Source organism: Octopus sinensis, linkage group LG26 (genome assembly GCF_006345805.1).
Source record: "Octopus sinensis linkage group LG26, ASM634580v1, whole genome shotgun sequence".
Lineage (NCBI taxonomy): Eukaryota > Metazoa > Mollusca > Cephalopoda > Octopoda > Octopodidae > Octopus > Octopus sinensis.
The window spans coordinates 10,852,808-10,868,908 of NC_043022.1; the positions used below are offsets into that span (position 1 = coordinate 10,852,808).

At 37.3% G+C, this 16,101-nt stretch overlaps 1 long non-coding RNA gene across 1 annotated transcript in view; it reads left to right on the forward strand.

Moving 5' to 3' along the window:
- LOC118768003 overlaps positions 1–15,327 on the forward strand; it is an 82,254-nt gene extending 66,927 nt beyond the window's left edge. The window contains exon 2 of the long non-coding RNA XR_005003926.1: positions 15,224–15,327. This is a non-coding gene — a long non-coding RNA (uncharacterized LOC118768003). The remainder of the gene's footprint in view (positions 1–15,223) is intronic.
- The last annotated feature ends 774 nt before the right edge of the window (positions 15,328–16,101 follow it).

A 16,101-nucleotide genomic window follows, 5' to 3' on the forward strand; every position in this document is an offset into this window, starting at 1 on the left:
TACTTTCCCAAGGTCCCATTCAGTGGGACTGAACCTGGAACCATGTGGTTAAGTAGCAAGCTTCTTACCACACAGCCACTCCTGCGCCTATTGATACATTTTCCCAATTTTTTCCAACAATTGAAGTAACTTGGGACTTGTATTACTCAGAATGTATGAAGCTAAAAGTCTGAAAACGAGCATGGATGTTCAGGACAAACATATGAGAATGCTTTGCACAAGCAACGAGATAACCTTTCACCTTTGAGATGAATGAAGACAGTCAGATTCTGCTAGTAAGGTTGTATCAGAAGATACTGAGAGAAGGGTGGATAGGTGAGCACCATGTGTTGTATATTGGTTGTTGTTTAGCCCCAGGTCAGCCCAGACCAAGCAGATCTGTGATCAAAAGTATTTCACCTGTGACGCCCTCTGTCACCTATGACCATGTTGTCCAATGTCTCTCTCTTTTAAGATGTTAGTGCAATTTTCGAGAATTTGGCTGCTATTTTTAGCATGTCAAATGACTACATGTAAGCTCTCCCTTTTTAGCTAGCTATGTTTTTGTCAATAAGGGTGTGTGTATGGGTGGGGGTTTATATTTTTCTGTGTCTCTATGTATTTGCTTATGTTTGCCAGGGCATGTTTGTGTGGGTGGGTGGGTGTGCCAGTAGATGAGTGTGAGGTTTGTAGCTTAGAATGTGTAGGTGTCATTACGGGGGTGGTGGGGACAACTGTCTGCTTGTATCTGTATTTGTAAAATAGGTTTATATATGGGTGTTTATTTGAGCATATTCATATGCTATGTGTGTGTGTGTGTATATATATATATATATATATGTGTAATGTGTGTGTGACCACACACGTACTTTTCTGGGATTTTTTTCCCTTCTGTCTGAACCTTTCTAACGAAGAGCCATGTTCGAAACGTTACACCCCCCCCATCTTTTTTCATCTTAAATTGAGCGTCACCCCAACACATTTTACTGTGTACATCCTTTTGATGTTTGTTGATTTTTTTTTTTATTTTCAATTTGCCTTTCTCTCTCTCTTGCTCTCTCATATATATATGTATATGTACACACGTACACACATACACATATATGCATATAGGATGTCACAAACTGTAAACATGAAACACGAAAACAAGAGTTGAATACATAAACGAGAGAAACAAATGGAAAATAGGCCAAGTAACATAAAGAACGACACTTCATCAGTTGTTGGCTGTCCATCTACTCCTCATTTCGAGCATTACACACACACACACATACATGTTGATGTAAACAGAAAGGCAGCGAGCTGGCAGAAACGTTAGCACGCCAGGAGAAATGCTTAACGGTATTTCATCTGCCGTTATGTTCTGAGTTCAAATTCTGCTGAGGTCGACTTTGCCTTTCATCCTTTTGGGGTCGATAAATTAAGTACCAGTTACGCTCTGGGGTCAATGTAATCGACTTAATCCGTTTGTCTGTCCTTGTTTGTCCCCTCTGTGTTTAGCCCCTTGTTGGTAGTTAAGAAATAGGTATTTCATCTGCCATTACGTTCTGAGTTCAAATTTCGCCGAGGTCAACTTTGCCTTTCATCCTTTCAGGGTTGTTAAATTAAGTACCAGTTACGTACTGGGGTCGATGTAATCAACTTAATCCCTTTGTCTGTCCTTGTTTGTTCCCTCTGTGTGTAGCCCCTTGCGGGCAGTGAAGAAATAAGGAAAACATAGCACTGAAAATATGAGTATATATATATTTTTATTACTTAAGTACCAAAGCATGTAACTCTTGGACCTTGAGTTACTCTGTCACTTCTGCTAAATATTAATATCTATCTATTTATCTGTGTGTGTGTCTATTTTAGGGTTCAGTCTTGATGTATGGTACTTTATGCAAATGTATCCTTCCACACACATCCCCAGGCTGACCAAAACCTTATGAAATGACTTTGGTTGATGGAAGCTGAAAGATGTGTGTGTGCAGTTTTTTTTTTTTGCTTTTGTACTTTATGAAAGTTTATGAGCTGTGTTGTTATTTTGTCAATTGCTTGTTTCATGCATCAGAAGATTTGTGAAATGAGATCCCTTACTCGAAAAACAGGTGACAGGTGACAATACCTAGGTAGTAGTATATTTATCTCTCAATTATTTTTGTTACCTATGGACCCCTTTTATTTGAATGGACCCTCATGGTTATAAAGGATCTTTTGTTGGTTCATGCTTGTGGTGTTTTCATACTATGAGCAGTGTGTGGATGTATACACACACATGCACAGAGGTGATCACACAAGTGCAAAACAAGGTGGAAAAAATAGTACTCAAATACCAAAGGTAGAGTAATGTGCTTTTTATTAAAGCAGGAAAAATTATCACCAGTTTCACATTCCCATTTGTTGGAAAGTTTTGATCCCAACTGTCTGATGAAGAGGAATGTGAAACTCAGAGAAACAGTCTTGTGATAATTTTTCAGCTTTAATAAAAGTGTGTGTGTATGCACATACATCTAAAGCCAGTGTTTATTGAACGATATCTCATTGGATGGAAAACATTTCTCTTGTTGATCCTACCAATAACAGAACTATCTATCTATATATTTATATAATGTGTGTGTGTGTGGAGATGGAGATAGAAGGAGGGAGCTAAGAAATTATTTATTCATCTCTCAGGAAATGAGAACCAGGTCCCAGAATCTGCACATGGCATTTGCTGGCTGTTACTACAGCCAGTTAATGTCATATGCAGGTTCTGGGGCCTAGTTCTAATTTCCTGATATTTTCTTTTATTTTGTATTAATCCTGTCATTATTAGCTATTAGTAATTATCGTTATATCCTATAGGTGGGTGTTCAAGATGGCACAGAGATTAAGAAATTAGCCAAGCCTATTTATTTATTTATTTACTTGTGTATTTTTGCTATCGTTTTTTTTTAATCTTTATTTTAAAAATTTCATTTGGTGGTTCATGTTTTTCTTTTCTTTTTTTTCCTCATATTTTCCCTGAGAATCTTTTGCATCATACAAAATAGGTCCTGTATCTGAGAAATAAATTTGTAATTTTATATATATATATATATATATATACATACACACACACATATACACGTGGTGTATGTGTGCATTTAATTGGAGTCCTTTCTTTCTGTTGTTTCGATATTTGGTTGTGTTAATAGAGGTACCAGGCAACAACCAGATGAGATGTCTTCAGTATGGGGATTCTGTTAACCCTGTCTAGCTATTTGACACTTATATGCACGTCTCTTATGTAAAATTTTCTATAAAGGGCAAGGGTATAACATTGTTTCTGAAAAGTATCGTGTTGAATTGAGGGGTGCAATTTGCAGTTTAAAATATCAGCCAACTCCTCCACCCGCTTCAAATTACACCTTTTTTCTTTAAACCCTTTCATTTTCATATTTCTGCCAAAATACACTTACTTTGTTCCAATTAATTTTGAAAATAACCAAAAATTTAGTTCAATAATTTTGTTGCTATTAAGCTGGTATTTGGAACATAAATTAACATGAAGTCTTGGTGGAAGGTTTTAAAGAGGAAGCTTGCACCATAGGACCAAGGGTAGTTAGTCCTGGGTAGGTTGGTATCAACTGGGGCTAAAAAAAAGGGGGGGGGACACTGTGAATAGTATGGTCGTGGAGGTGCTGTGTCTGAAAGTGAGGTGGAATGGTTAAAGGTCTAGCGTTTTCAATTGCAGATCAACTGGATCAGGACTGTCCTAGGGCTAAACAACGACCATATCTCTGATCATCCATTGGTGAATCAATGATTGATCTGTTTCTGTTCATGGCTGGTTGTTCAATGAGAAAAAAAAGAAAAGAAAAGAAAATGCAAAATCATAAAGTTAGATTGTATCTAAGAAATCAATTAGTAATTATATTTTATATGTTGAACGATGGGTTTTTCTATCCCTCTTTTTTTTCTTATTAAAAATAATTAAATTGGAAAGGATATTTGACTGGATTGATTTTGTGTTAGATAATGACCAGCTTGAGCAAACTTGCTATCAAATAGTTGGAGCTTTACACAGAGAGGAACCATGTGAATCTGAGGAGACTTGCAACATGGTTGGCAGACATGCTTGACAATGTCACTCCTTTCACAAGCAAATTCCTTGGTGTTTTTTTAATTTTTACAGAAGGAACTAGGCGTTATATCTCTTTTTTTCTCTTTTTTTTGTTTCAGTCATTTGGCTGTGGCCATACTGGAGCACCCCATTTAGTCGAGCAAATCGACCCCAGGACTTATTCTTTGTAAACCTAGTACTTATTCTATTGGTCTCTTTTGCCAAACCGCTAAGTTACGGGAATGTAAACACACCAGCATCGGTTGTCAAGCGATGTTGAGGGGACAAACACACACCAGCATTGGTTGTCAAGCGATGTTGAGGGAACAAACACACACACACACACACACACACATATATATACATATATACGACGGGCTTCTTTCAGTTTCCGTCTACCAAATCCACTCACAAGGCTTTGGTCGGCCCGAGGCTATAGTAGAGGACACTTGCCCAAGGTGCTATGCAGTGGGACTGAACCTGGAACCATGTGATTGGTAAGCAAGTTACTAACCACATCTACTCTTGCGCCTATATCCAAGATAAGCATATATTTCCACAAACAAAACAAACCAATGAGGGCATCTCGATATCATGGCTTGATCTGCTAGAAATAGCAACCAAATCTATCTTAAATCATTTTCTGGAGTTCTTAAAAATAGGAAGACCTCGTGGATAATGTGATAATGGAGTACTAATTCTAATCTTGTCTGTAAAAAGACAGGATGGTCATAGTTGGAATGTATTTGATAAGTTGGTTGGATCTGGATTGGCTTACGGCAAAACAAAGGCAGTATTGCCATTTTCCTATATTTATGTGTTTGTAAGATGAAGGTTTGACATCTTACAAGTCTTTATATCTCTGGTGGTGTATAATCTTTGCATGACGACCAATATCTTCGTGTCCCTCTCCCTCACTATCTCCGCCTGTTTTATGTGTGTGTGTGCATCTTTCAATATTTTGCTTAGGCATTACAATACTAATAAGCTGTGTATATGCATAAATGTAAATGATTTACCAAATAAATTGCATTTCAATGAAGCTATGAGCTGTTATTATCCAGGTTCTCAACTAGGTCCACAGCATTGTATAGCAGAAACGGCTGTAAGCTTATGCAGTGCATAGCATAATTGCTTATTCCTTTGTTATTTCAATTTCTTTACATATATTCATTTATTTGTTTACATGTGTCAGTCATTCGACCGGCCATGCTGGAGCATCATCTTATAGGGTCTTAGTCGAAGGAATTAACACACAGACACCACACACACACACACAATGGACTTTTTTCGGTTTCCGCCTAGCAAGTGCACTCACATGGCTTCGGTTAGTTAGCCCAAGGCTATAGTAGAAGACACTTGCTGAAGGTGCCACACAGTGGGACTTAACCTGGAACCATGTGGTTGGGGAAGCATACTTCTCAGCACACAACCACGCCTGTCCCTATACACCCACCCACACACACACATCTAATGTACCTTCATGTAGGTTGTATGTTGAATGACTGCTGCAAAACTTCTCACAAAGAGAAGGGAAGACAATTTCAAGAAATTAACAATTAATATCCGCACAAATTTGAATTCTCATATTTGGGATAAAAATATAATTATTTCCTTTAGCTTACTTCATGTAACTTATACTGACCAAAGCTGATTGGAGAAGACTATTATGCTAATGAGGTCTAATAAGACTGAAATGTGCCTACAGATATCACTTTATTTACTAACAAAAATGTTGTCTGTCCATTTGACCTTAGTTGTAGCAACAGCAGCAGCAATACTGGGACGGTGGTGGTGGTGGTAGTACTGTTAGTTCATGTGGTGGTGGTGGTGGTGGTGGTGGCAGTGATTGTGCTGTTACTGCCAAGTCCATTTGGTGGTTTACTTATTGAGAAAAACCATATTTTGTTTTGGTTTTCCAATTCATTTCTTGTACAAATCTAACATAATTAGGGTAGGTTTGTTTGGATATTGAGTAGTAGGAGTGTGTGTGTGTGTGTGTAACGTGAATGATTCTGTAGTGGCAATATGCATGTGCAATGGATTACGTGTGTGGATGTATGAGTGTGTGTGTGTTTATGGTGTTGTATGGTTTGTGTATGTATATAGATATATATATATATATGTATGTGTGTGTGTGTTTATGGTGTTGTATGTATATAGATATATATATATATATGTATGTGTGTGTGTGTTTATGGTGTTGTATGGTTTGTGTATATATATATCGATATATATATGTATGTGTGTGTGTTTATGGTGTTGTATGGTTTGTGTATATATGTATGTGTGTGTGTGTGTGTTTATGGTGTTGTATGGTTTGTGTATACATATATATATATGTGTGTGTGTTGGTTGTGTATTTGTAGTGTTGAGTGTGTGAAAGAGAGCATTGGAGGCTGATGTTTTTAGCAGACAAGCTGAAAGAGAAAACAAAACAACCAATCATCCTTTAGTTGAACTCAATTAGATGTCTTAAGAGTTTTATCACTTAAAGTCCTGGATAAAGATGGAATGTATTTAGTTAGGCTGTTAGATACTCGAAAGTATGTCTTTAATACAACCAGTAATATAAACATAAAGGTTAGTCTATTTTACTACTAAACATGCCAATATTATTTAATTAAACACACTCTTCGAAATAGATCTCTTTTACTCTTTTACTTGTTTCAGTCGTTTGACTGTGGCCATGCTGGAGCACTGCCTTTAGTCGAGCAAATCGACCCCAGGACTTATTTTTTGTAAGCCTAGTACTTATTCTATCGGTCTCTTTTGCTGAACTGCTAAGTTACGAGGACGTAAATACACCAGCATCGGTTGTCAAGTGATGTTGGGGGGAACAAACACAGACATATATATATATATGTATATGTGTGTATGTGCATGTTTGTATGTCTGTGTTTGATATATATGGGCTTCTTTCAGTTTCTGTCTACCAAATCCACTCACAGGGCTTTGGTTGGCCTGAGACTATAGTAGAAGACACTTGCCCAAGGTGCCATGTAGTTAATAAGCAAGCTACTTACCACACAGCCACTTTTACGCCTGAGAATGTTGTTGCAATATATAGGTATATATAAATCTTTGCTGTTCATCCTTTTGGGGTTGATAAAATAAGTACCAGTTGAGCACTGGGGTTGATGTAATTGACTTACCTCATCTCCTGAAATTGCTGGCCTTGTGCTAAAATTTGGAACCAATACACAGGTAACTCTAAGGCACTGAACTGGCAGAACCATTAGCATAGCAGAGATTAAGGACATTAAAGCATTAGCATAGCAGTCATTAAAGACTTTGCAACATTTTATCCATCTTTACATTCCGAGTTCAAATCCTACCTAGGTTGACTTACCCTTTCCTCTTTTTGTTGTTATAAGTGCTTTGGAGTCGATGTAACTGGATCGCTCCCTTCCTAAAATTTCAGGCCTTGTGCCTATATTAGAAGGGAATACATAGGTAACTAACTATCTCTGCATTCTTGTCATAAAAGAATGTTGAATTAGAGATAATATTAAATGGGGAATGTAAACAGTGCCGAGACTGACATCCTGTTGAAGATGAGATTTAGATGTATGGTAGGTAACTAAAGAGTTAAGGGAAGTATCTACTTAGAATAATATAAAGCTCCAGGTTTCAGTGTAATTATAAGAAGACAGCTTGAGGAGATAGCTTAAATGGGTCAGCAGCATGAATTGAGATAATTCAGGTAGGTTATAATGTACACAATGGTGTATACAAAAAGAAAATAATAATAATAATAATTAAAGTCTACCTCTTAGTTGGAGAAAGAAGACAAAAGACTTGGTGAATCTCAAAAATAGAGGAGATAATTTCAAGAGATAAATTTTGCTGGAAATTGTATGTTCATTGTTGGGGGAAGTCATCTGAGCTTCAGACATGTTTCAGTCTTATTAGACCTTGTTAACAAAATATAGTTTACTCAAGCTTGCTTTGATTAATTGGTAGAGATTTTTACAAGTTATGTGGTCCTTTTTTTTAAAGGATATTCTTGGACTGTTTTTTAAGTAAAGACTGTGTGATAACATTTCCAATGAAATATCCTGCATATGTAAATTTTGAAAATAATTAAGAATTTGGTGGGATTTAGTAAATATATTACATTTTTCATTACTAAACTAGTGCTGGCACCAGGTAAAAAGCACCCAGTACACCTTGTAAAGTGGTTGGTGTTAGGAAGGGCTTCCAACCCAAGAAACTATACAGAAACAGATGACTGGAGCCTGGTGCAGCTGTCTTGGCTAGCCAGCTCCTGTCAAATTGTCCAAGCAATTAAAGCATGGAAAATGGATGTTAAATGATGTTTGGAATATAAGAAAAGATTCTTATCTACACTTATAACATTTTTAATTTAGACAGGAGCAATTTGAAATGGACAGTTTTGTATCATAAAACCAATAGCTGATGCAGTTGGGTTTTTAAAGGGTTAATGCTATGATATATTTGAATATCTGTGACCCTTCTATTATTCCAATTGAGGAGCTCTTTCAGTTAAATTTGAGAGAAAACAGAAAAAATTATGTGTAAATCTATCAAAACACCCAAGGGAGTTTTTTTAGCTGTGCAGTGTGAAAGATAAAATTTATTCTCCCTGCTTATTATATCAGACATAAGATTATTACTGGTAACATTGCCAGATAATTTGGTTCTTTATTCCCAGCAGATAAAGCAAACTAAGGTGTATAGAATGAAGGTGCTGGCCAAAAATACACTACAAAATTCCTGCAGTGCATTTGAATTCAAAAAGTATGGCTTGGCAGTTCATTTCCATATCTATTTGGTTTCTTAAGCATCTTACTTATCACCAAAACTTTTTTTTTTTTCACACATACTCTAAAACAAAATTGGCATTTCCCAGACACTTCTTCCATCCACTCCAGTGCCTAGAACCTGTAAAAGAATGGAAGAACTGGTTTTTTTAACATACCATTGTGTATCAGATATTTCTGACTTTCTTTGATGGCGTAGTGGTGGTGGTGGGAGGTGGAGTTAAAGAGAGGTAGAACTTATTGTAAACAATGTTAGCTGTTTTGCCTCCCTCTTTGGTGTTTTGAAATATAAAGAAAGCTGGTCGGTCAGTCAGTTGGAAGATTCCTGGAATGTACAGCATGCTGACTAAATCTTTCTGGTAAATTCTGATCTGTGTTTGGGTTAATTGGGCCCTATTGAGTGACACCTTAGTTGTTTTTCATTAAATACTTAAGCTTATCTCTGTGCACTGAGTAAAAGGGTGGGGTGTATACTACACAAAATATAGGGAATATAACTGAACACAGAGGTTGTAAAATACATGATACTTGGTGTGTGTGTGTGTGTGTGTACATGAGGTGGTGCTGAAAAGTTCCTGGCTTTGGGTAAAAGAAAAATACGTAAAGATCAGTTAATTATGACTTTATTCAACATATTCTTTAAAATAAAGCTGGACCTCTTCCTGTTAAGTGTCCCAGATGAACCAACTCTTCCTGTTAAGTGTCCCAGATGAACCAACTTTGCGGCAGGAAGTGCAGATGAGGGCAGCTGCATCAAACTCTCTCATGCACCAAATGTCAATAACTAAAAAGCATTTGTGAAGTAAAATTATGTAGCAACACCAAATGGCGGTGCCCCAGCATGGCCACAGCTTGTGAGCTGAAACTAGATGAAATAAAATAAATAAATTCTCCTCTCAGATTCACACACTTATTGCAGCAGTCCTTCAGTTTTTCTAAGCCCTTTAAAAGAACTCGAAAGGTTAGGCCTCCAGCCAGGCCTTTCATGACACCCTTAATGCGAGAAACTTTTCAGCACCCCCTTGTATATATACACATATATAAATACACACACACACACACACACACACACATGCATATTACACATATTCAAATATTAAAGGTTAAACTAAACAATTGGTAATTCTCCCTTTTCCTGTGTGTGTTTTATAGGTGCAGGGGTGGCTGTATGGTTAACTTTGCTTCCCAAATACATAGTTGTGGGTTCAGTCCCACTGTGTGACACCTTGGGCCAATCAAAACCTTGTGAGTGGATCTGAAAGAGGCCCACTCTATATGTGTGTGTATATGCATATATATTTTATGTGTGTGTTTCTATATGTATATAAGTCTATGTATATATACATGTATATGCATGCACAGGGTCACTTATACACACTCTTAGTGTAATTTACTAAAACAAAAGCAAGGGTTGAACAATTGCATTGTTTTTTGATGAAGTCATCTTGCTTTTCCATGCACTTCTTCCTGCTGTCCACAAGCTTTCTTATTCCATTGGAGAAGGTGGCTTGTGAATGGTCATGCAGCCATTTTTCTTTTTTGCTGTTTCCTGTGCTACTTTTATCAGTTTCAAATTGATGACTCATAAAAGATATTTGAGCTGTCCAAACAAGTGATAGTCAGAAGGGACAAGATCTGGACTGCATGCAGGCTGTGTCCCGGCAACTTGAAACCCAGTTTTTCAATGATTACAATGGTGTCGGCACAGCTGTATGTGGGCACACATTGTTGTGCTATGATATTGCTTGATTTGCCATTAGATCTCGGCATTTGGCATGAATTGCTTGTTTCGGTTTGTTGACCAGTATTTCACTGTGGTCTACACTGCTAAATATAAAACCCCTTTTCCAGATAATGTTTCAGTACAGGTCTCTTTTGTGTGCCCGAAAATTGCTGGTATCACTTTTTCTGCAAAATACTGAGTCTCAAGTTTCTTTTTTTATTGACAATCACTGATATTTCCTCTCCATACTCTGCCTTTTGGAATCTAGCTCACCTCCTGTGGCTATTCTCCCCAGAAAAACTTCACCTTCATCATTTTAGGGGTTGGGTAACTGTTGATAGATCTGCACATGGTTGTGCTTATGCATTTTGTAAGCTCTCTTGGCACTCACCTTACACAGACTTTATGATGTAAGTGAAGCTTGTCATGGATGATATTTCATACACAAGGACCCTGATTAATTTGCAGAGAACATGCCACTTCATTGACCGTCACTCATTGGTTTGCTAGGACCCTCTCTCAAGCTTGCCCAGTGGTGGAGGTTGATGAGCACCCTATCCCCTCTTCATGCATCATATTTGTCCGACCATTTTTACACTTGTCTATCTGCACTTGTGCATGGTTGAGCATTGTTCCCTTATTGTACTGAAAGCTTGTGATGTATTTCAGCCCCTGACACATCTTCAGACCTGAGAAATCAGATCACTTATCTTTTCCTCCTTGGTGCACATGGCCATGTTTACTCTGTGACACAAGAAAGAAAACTGGAGCAATCAAGGTCAAATGCTGGTTACACAACCACAAAAGTACTATCTTTTTAGAACACATGTACTGAAATGTGTGTGTGTGTGTGTGTGTGTATATGTGGTATGTGTATGGTTACATATGTATATATGCACACACACATGTAATGTATGTATATAATTGTGTGTGTGTGTGTGTATACGTACATGCACACGTGTGTGTATATATATTGATATATATATATATATATATATACACACACACACACATACACACTCATACACGTATATTTGTATGTTTGCATATGTATAAATGTATACTTGTTTGTGTGTGTGTCATATGTGTGTGTGTGTATATATATATATATATATATATATATATACATATATATGTGTGTGTGTGTATATATATATATATATATATATATATATATATATATCTAAATAGGATTACACGAGTAAGGGTGGAGGGAGTGCCATATGTACATATATGTGTGTGTGTACAATATAAATATGTGTGTGTGTGTGTGTGTATATATATATATATATGTGTGTGTGTACAATATAAGTATGTGTGTGTGTGTATATATATACATATATATATGTGTGTGTGTGTGTGTGTGTGTGTTTATACATATAGATAAACCTCTATGTGTGTGCATGCGCATATTTTATCCCCCACCCCACATATCTACAATATTCTATAATAATGCCATTATTGTATGCATTGTATAGTCTATAAGTCTTCTGTAATCCTCGGTGGTTGTTATGGCAGGATTGTTTTTTCCTTTTTCTCTGTCTTTTCCCAACAACAGTGTGTGTGCCCTTATAAATCTCTACTCTCTCCTTTTCACCATTTTCATATTTCATTTCATATTGTTATGTATTCGTTTAAATATCTCTCTCTGCACTTAAGAAAATTTCTGTCCCAGTTCTCCAACCAGGAATATTGTTGTCTACTGAGATTTGAGACTGTTTCACTGACACTGAACTAAATAAGACTTTGAAATTTCCATTTTTCATAATCTTATTTATTATAAATGATTTTGTTTGCTATGCCATATGTACTTCAGCAGACTTCATACAATCAAAAACTTCTATGTCCTCCACCATCCTTCTGTCTGATATTTCATATTGCTGGTTGTGATGATGATGATTATGATCTTCATAATCAAATGTTGTGGTTATTGGGTTGGAAGAATTGTTAGAATGTCTAACAAAACAATGCCTTGTGATATTTTGTTGGTTTGTTTTTGATTCCGAGTTTCAAATCTTGTTATCCCACTCAGCTTTGCTACTTTATCAACCTCAAAACAATGAAAATTAGTTAAGTTTTGGGGTTGATTTAATCAGACCCTTTCATCCCAAGAATCTGTCATTGTGCCTTTATTAGAAATTATTGCCCTCATTTTTTATTTCCCCATTATCAATTCTGTATAAAACCACACCATTTTTGTAATTTCTCCGAGTAATGTATCTTTGTCCATTGCTCCTTTGCCAAATAGAATAAGCCATTTATCATCATCCATTTAATGTCTACTTTTCCATGCTGGCATGGGTTGGACAGGATTTGTAGAGGCAGATTTTTCTGTAGCTGGATACTCTTCCTATCACCAACCTTTGCCTGATTCCAAATAAGGTAATATTCCTCCATTTCTGACAGGTTTTCACAGGAGAACAAAGGACACCGTTTGCATAACGGTGACACTCCTTTACAATTATCACACAATATCAAGACAAAGAGACTATAACATGCACACACACACACATGTATGCAACAGGTTTCTTTCAGTTTCTCTCTACCAAATCCATTCATAAGGCTTTAAACAACCCAGGGTTATAGTGGAAGACCCACAGTACCAAGCAGTAGGTGTGAACCTGGAATGATGTTGGTGGGAAGCCAGCTTCTTACCATACAGGTAAATGCCTGCACCTGTCATTATTAATTAATTAAAGGTAGTGGATTGGCAGACTCATTAAAAACATCAGACCAAATTCCCTATGGTATTTAGAGCCCCCTTTCATTGGCACGAGCTCAACTCCTGTGAAGTCAACTTAGCCTTTCATCCTGTCAGGGTCCATAAAACATCATACTCCTTTGCACAAATTTGTGGCCCTGTCTTTATGTTAGAAATGATTATCAGCATTTTTTGTTATTACAGTTGGGGCAATTATTGCTTTTAGCTCCATTCCCCAACCCTCCGATCAGCTGATATCAGCAGTATGATCAAGACTGTCCAAGCCATGAACATACCATCTTTTATTTATTTTGCAGCAGTACTATAACTAACCCCCCCACCTCCAACCTTGTTATGTCATGTACCTTTCTTTTTTTCTAATTAAGGTTTTAGAGTGGCATTTGGAGATTTTGGTGCTATTTTTTTTTCCGACAGATTGAATAGAGACTACCTCGTTTCTGTTCTTGTGGTTCTTGTTATTGTTTAACCCCTTGAGCAGTCAACCCTGATTGAGAAGTTCCTTCATCAAAAGCATTCCTGACACAATTATTTCTATTTTTCTTTGGCACAATCTGTCTAGAACCTCGTTAAGCTGATTGGGTCCTCTTTTCAAGACATTTTCACCTTCTCTTCTCCTGGAAATTCTTTTCCAGTGTGCCCTTTCTATTTTTAAGTTGATTGGTGTGATTTAAGGGAGATTTGGTTGTTGTTTCAAGTAAGTTGAGCAGCCATGTAGTAGTAGTCAGTCATATGGAGTCATTCTTATTGTTTGTGGTTGGCAGAAATGGAAGGGTTCAAAATTAAGTTGCCTTAACTGTGACATTATTTTTCAAAGATTGAAGCTGATAAACCCTGCAGAAACTTAAAACATTGGAATCTATTTTTCTTTCACCCCCTCCCCCCTCTCTTATGCCCCCTCCCCCCTCTCTTATGCCCCCTCTCCCTCCTCCCCCTCCCTCCTCCCCCTCTCCCTCCTCTGCCCCACACCTCCCTCCTCTTCCTCCTCTTCCCCCTCCCCCTTCCCTTGTCTTTCCACCTCTCTCTTATCCTCCATATTTTTGATACTCAGTTTACATCCACAGCTAAATTTTGTTTTCATTTTCTCAAATAATAATACGGATCAACATTAAACTGCCAGCTCAATAAATCCTTGTGAGTGGATTTGGTTGATGGCAACTGAAAGAAAGCCTCTCTCTCTCTCTCTCTGTATATATATATATATCTTGTAGCTTGTTTTAGTCTTTTGACTGTGGTCATGCTGGAGCACTTCCTTCAAGGGTTTTAGTTGAATGAATGGACACCAGGACTTGTTTTTGTTGGTCTCTTTTCCCAAACCTCTAAGTTATGGGTATGTAAACACACTAACACTGGTTGTCAAGCTGTAGGGGTGGACACACACACACACACACATGTGTATATCACAGAACAGTACATTTTATGTATATATATGTATGCATATGTATATATATATGTATATATTTGTGTATGTATGTGTGTGTGTGTGTGTGTGTGTGTATATATATATATATATATATATACACACACACACACATGTTTGTGTGTGTGCATATATGTGTATATTTATATGTGTATATATTTGAAGACCTGCACAGAATGCGCTTCCATAGAGTTTCTGCTTATCAGATTTCATCCAAGGCATCAGTGAAAGGTAATTGTCCACAATGTGGGTGTAGGTTTGAACCCAAAACTACAGGGTCATGAAGCAAACAACTTAATGCTACACTCATTCATACAATACAACCGTACCTACCCCCAGTTTGTCAATTCGATCAACTTTACCCCTCATCCCTACAATTTACAAACATGTGTACCATGCAAACGAACCATTTTTGTTGCATTGTTTTTGCATAATAAAGGCTATATAGAGATGGACGGTGTAGGTGAAGTTGTGATGTTGATGCCTTTACAGTAATGTATTAACCGATGTCTTTCTCTCTCTATTGCAGAGCCTAACAGAATCATCACCATGAGAGTGTCTGTCAAGTTTATTATTTGTGGCTCCCTGATATTCTGTGTGATCTTCTTCAGCTGGTTTCGGTGTCCCAACATACAAAATGATGACAACTTAATTATGTAAGTACATGACGACACTTTAATTATTTCATATAACAGGTTGTTCCTGGGATCAATCCCATTGTTTGGAACTTTGGACAAGTGTAATTTCTCATGGCATCAGGTCAACCTGAACAAAGCCTTGAGAGTGAAATTGGGTTGATATTGAAACTGTGGCAGCCTGGTTGAAAGGATTGTACATCAAAGATCTAACCTTATTGCTTTCTGTGTTATGCTGAGTTCTGCTTGACAAATATTTTATAAGTACATATGTCTAGGGCGGCGAGCTGGCAGAATCTTTAGCACACTGGACGAAATGCTTAGTGGTATTTCACCCGTCACTACGTTCTGAGTTCAAATTCTGCCGAGGTCGACTTTGCCTTTCATCCTTTTGGGGTCAATAAAACACTGGGATCAATGTAATCAACTCATCCCACCTCCCCCAAGCTGCCCTTTTGGCAAAAAATTTGAAATAATAAGTACATATGCATGAAGAACACTCAGCCATGTGTATGCTAATTTAACAAGTAGTTCAGTTGATTGAACAAGTCAATGTTTTTTTTTTGTCAACAGCAGCAGAGCCATCATATGTGTGTGTGTGTGTGTGTGTGTGTGTGTGCACATGCACAAAAAATAAAAAGGGATTAAAAATCTAGACAGATACTCTTGAAGCATTCTGTTGGAGTCAAACTTTACTAACCAAATTGACCAGAGGAAGTCCTTGCAATCCACGTAGTTAATCCACTGTCGACTGCCTGGCTAATCTGTAAAT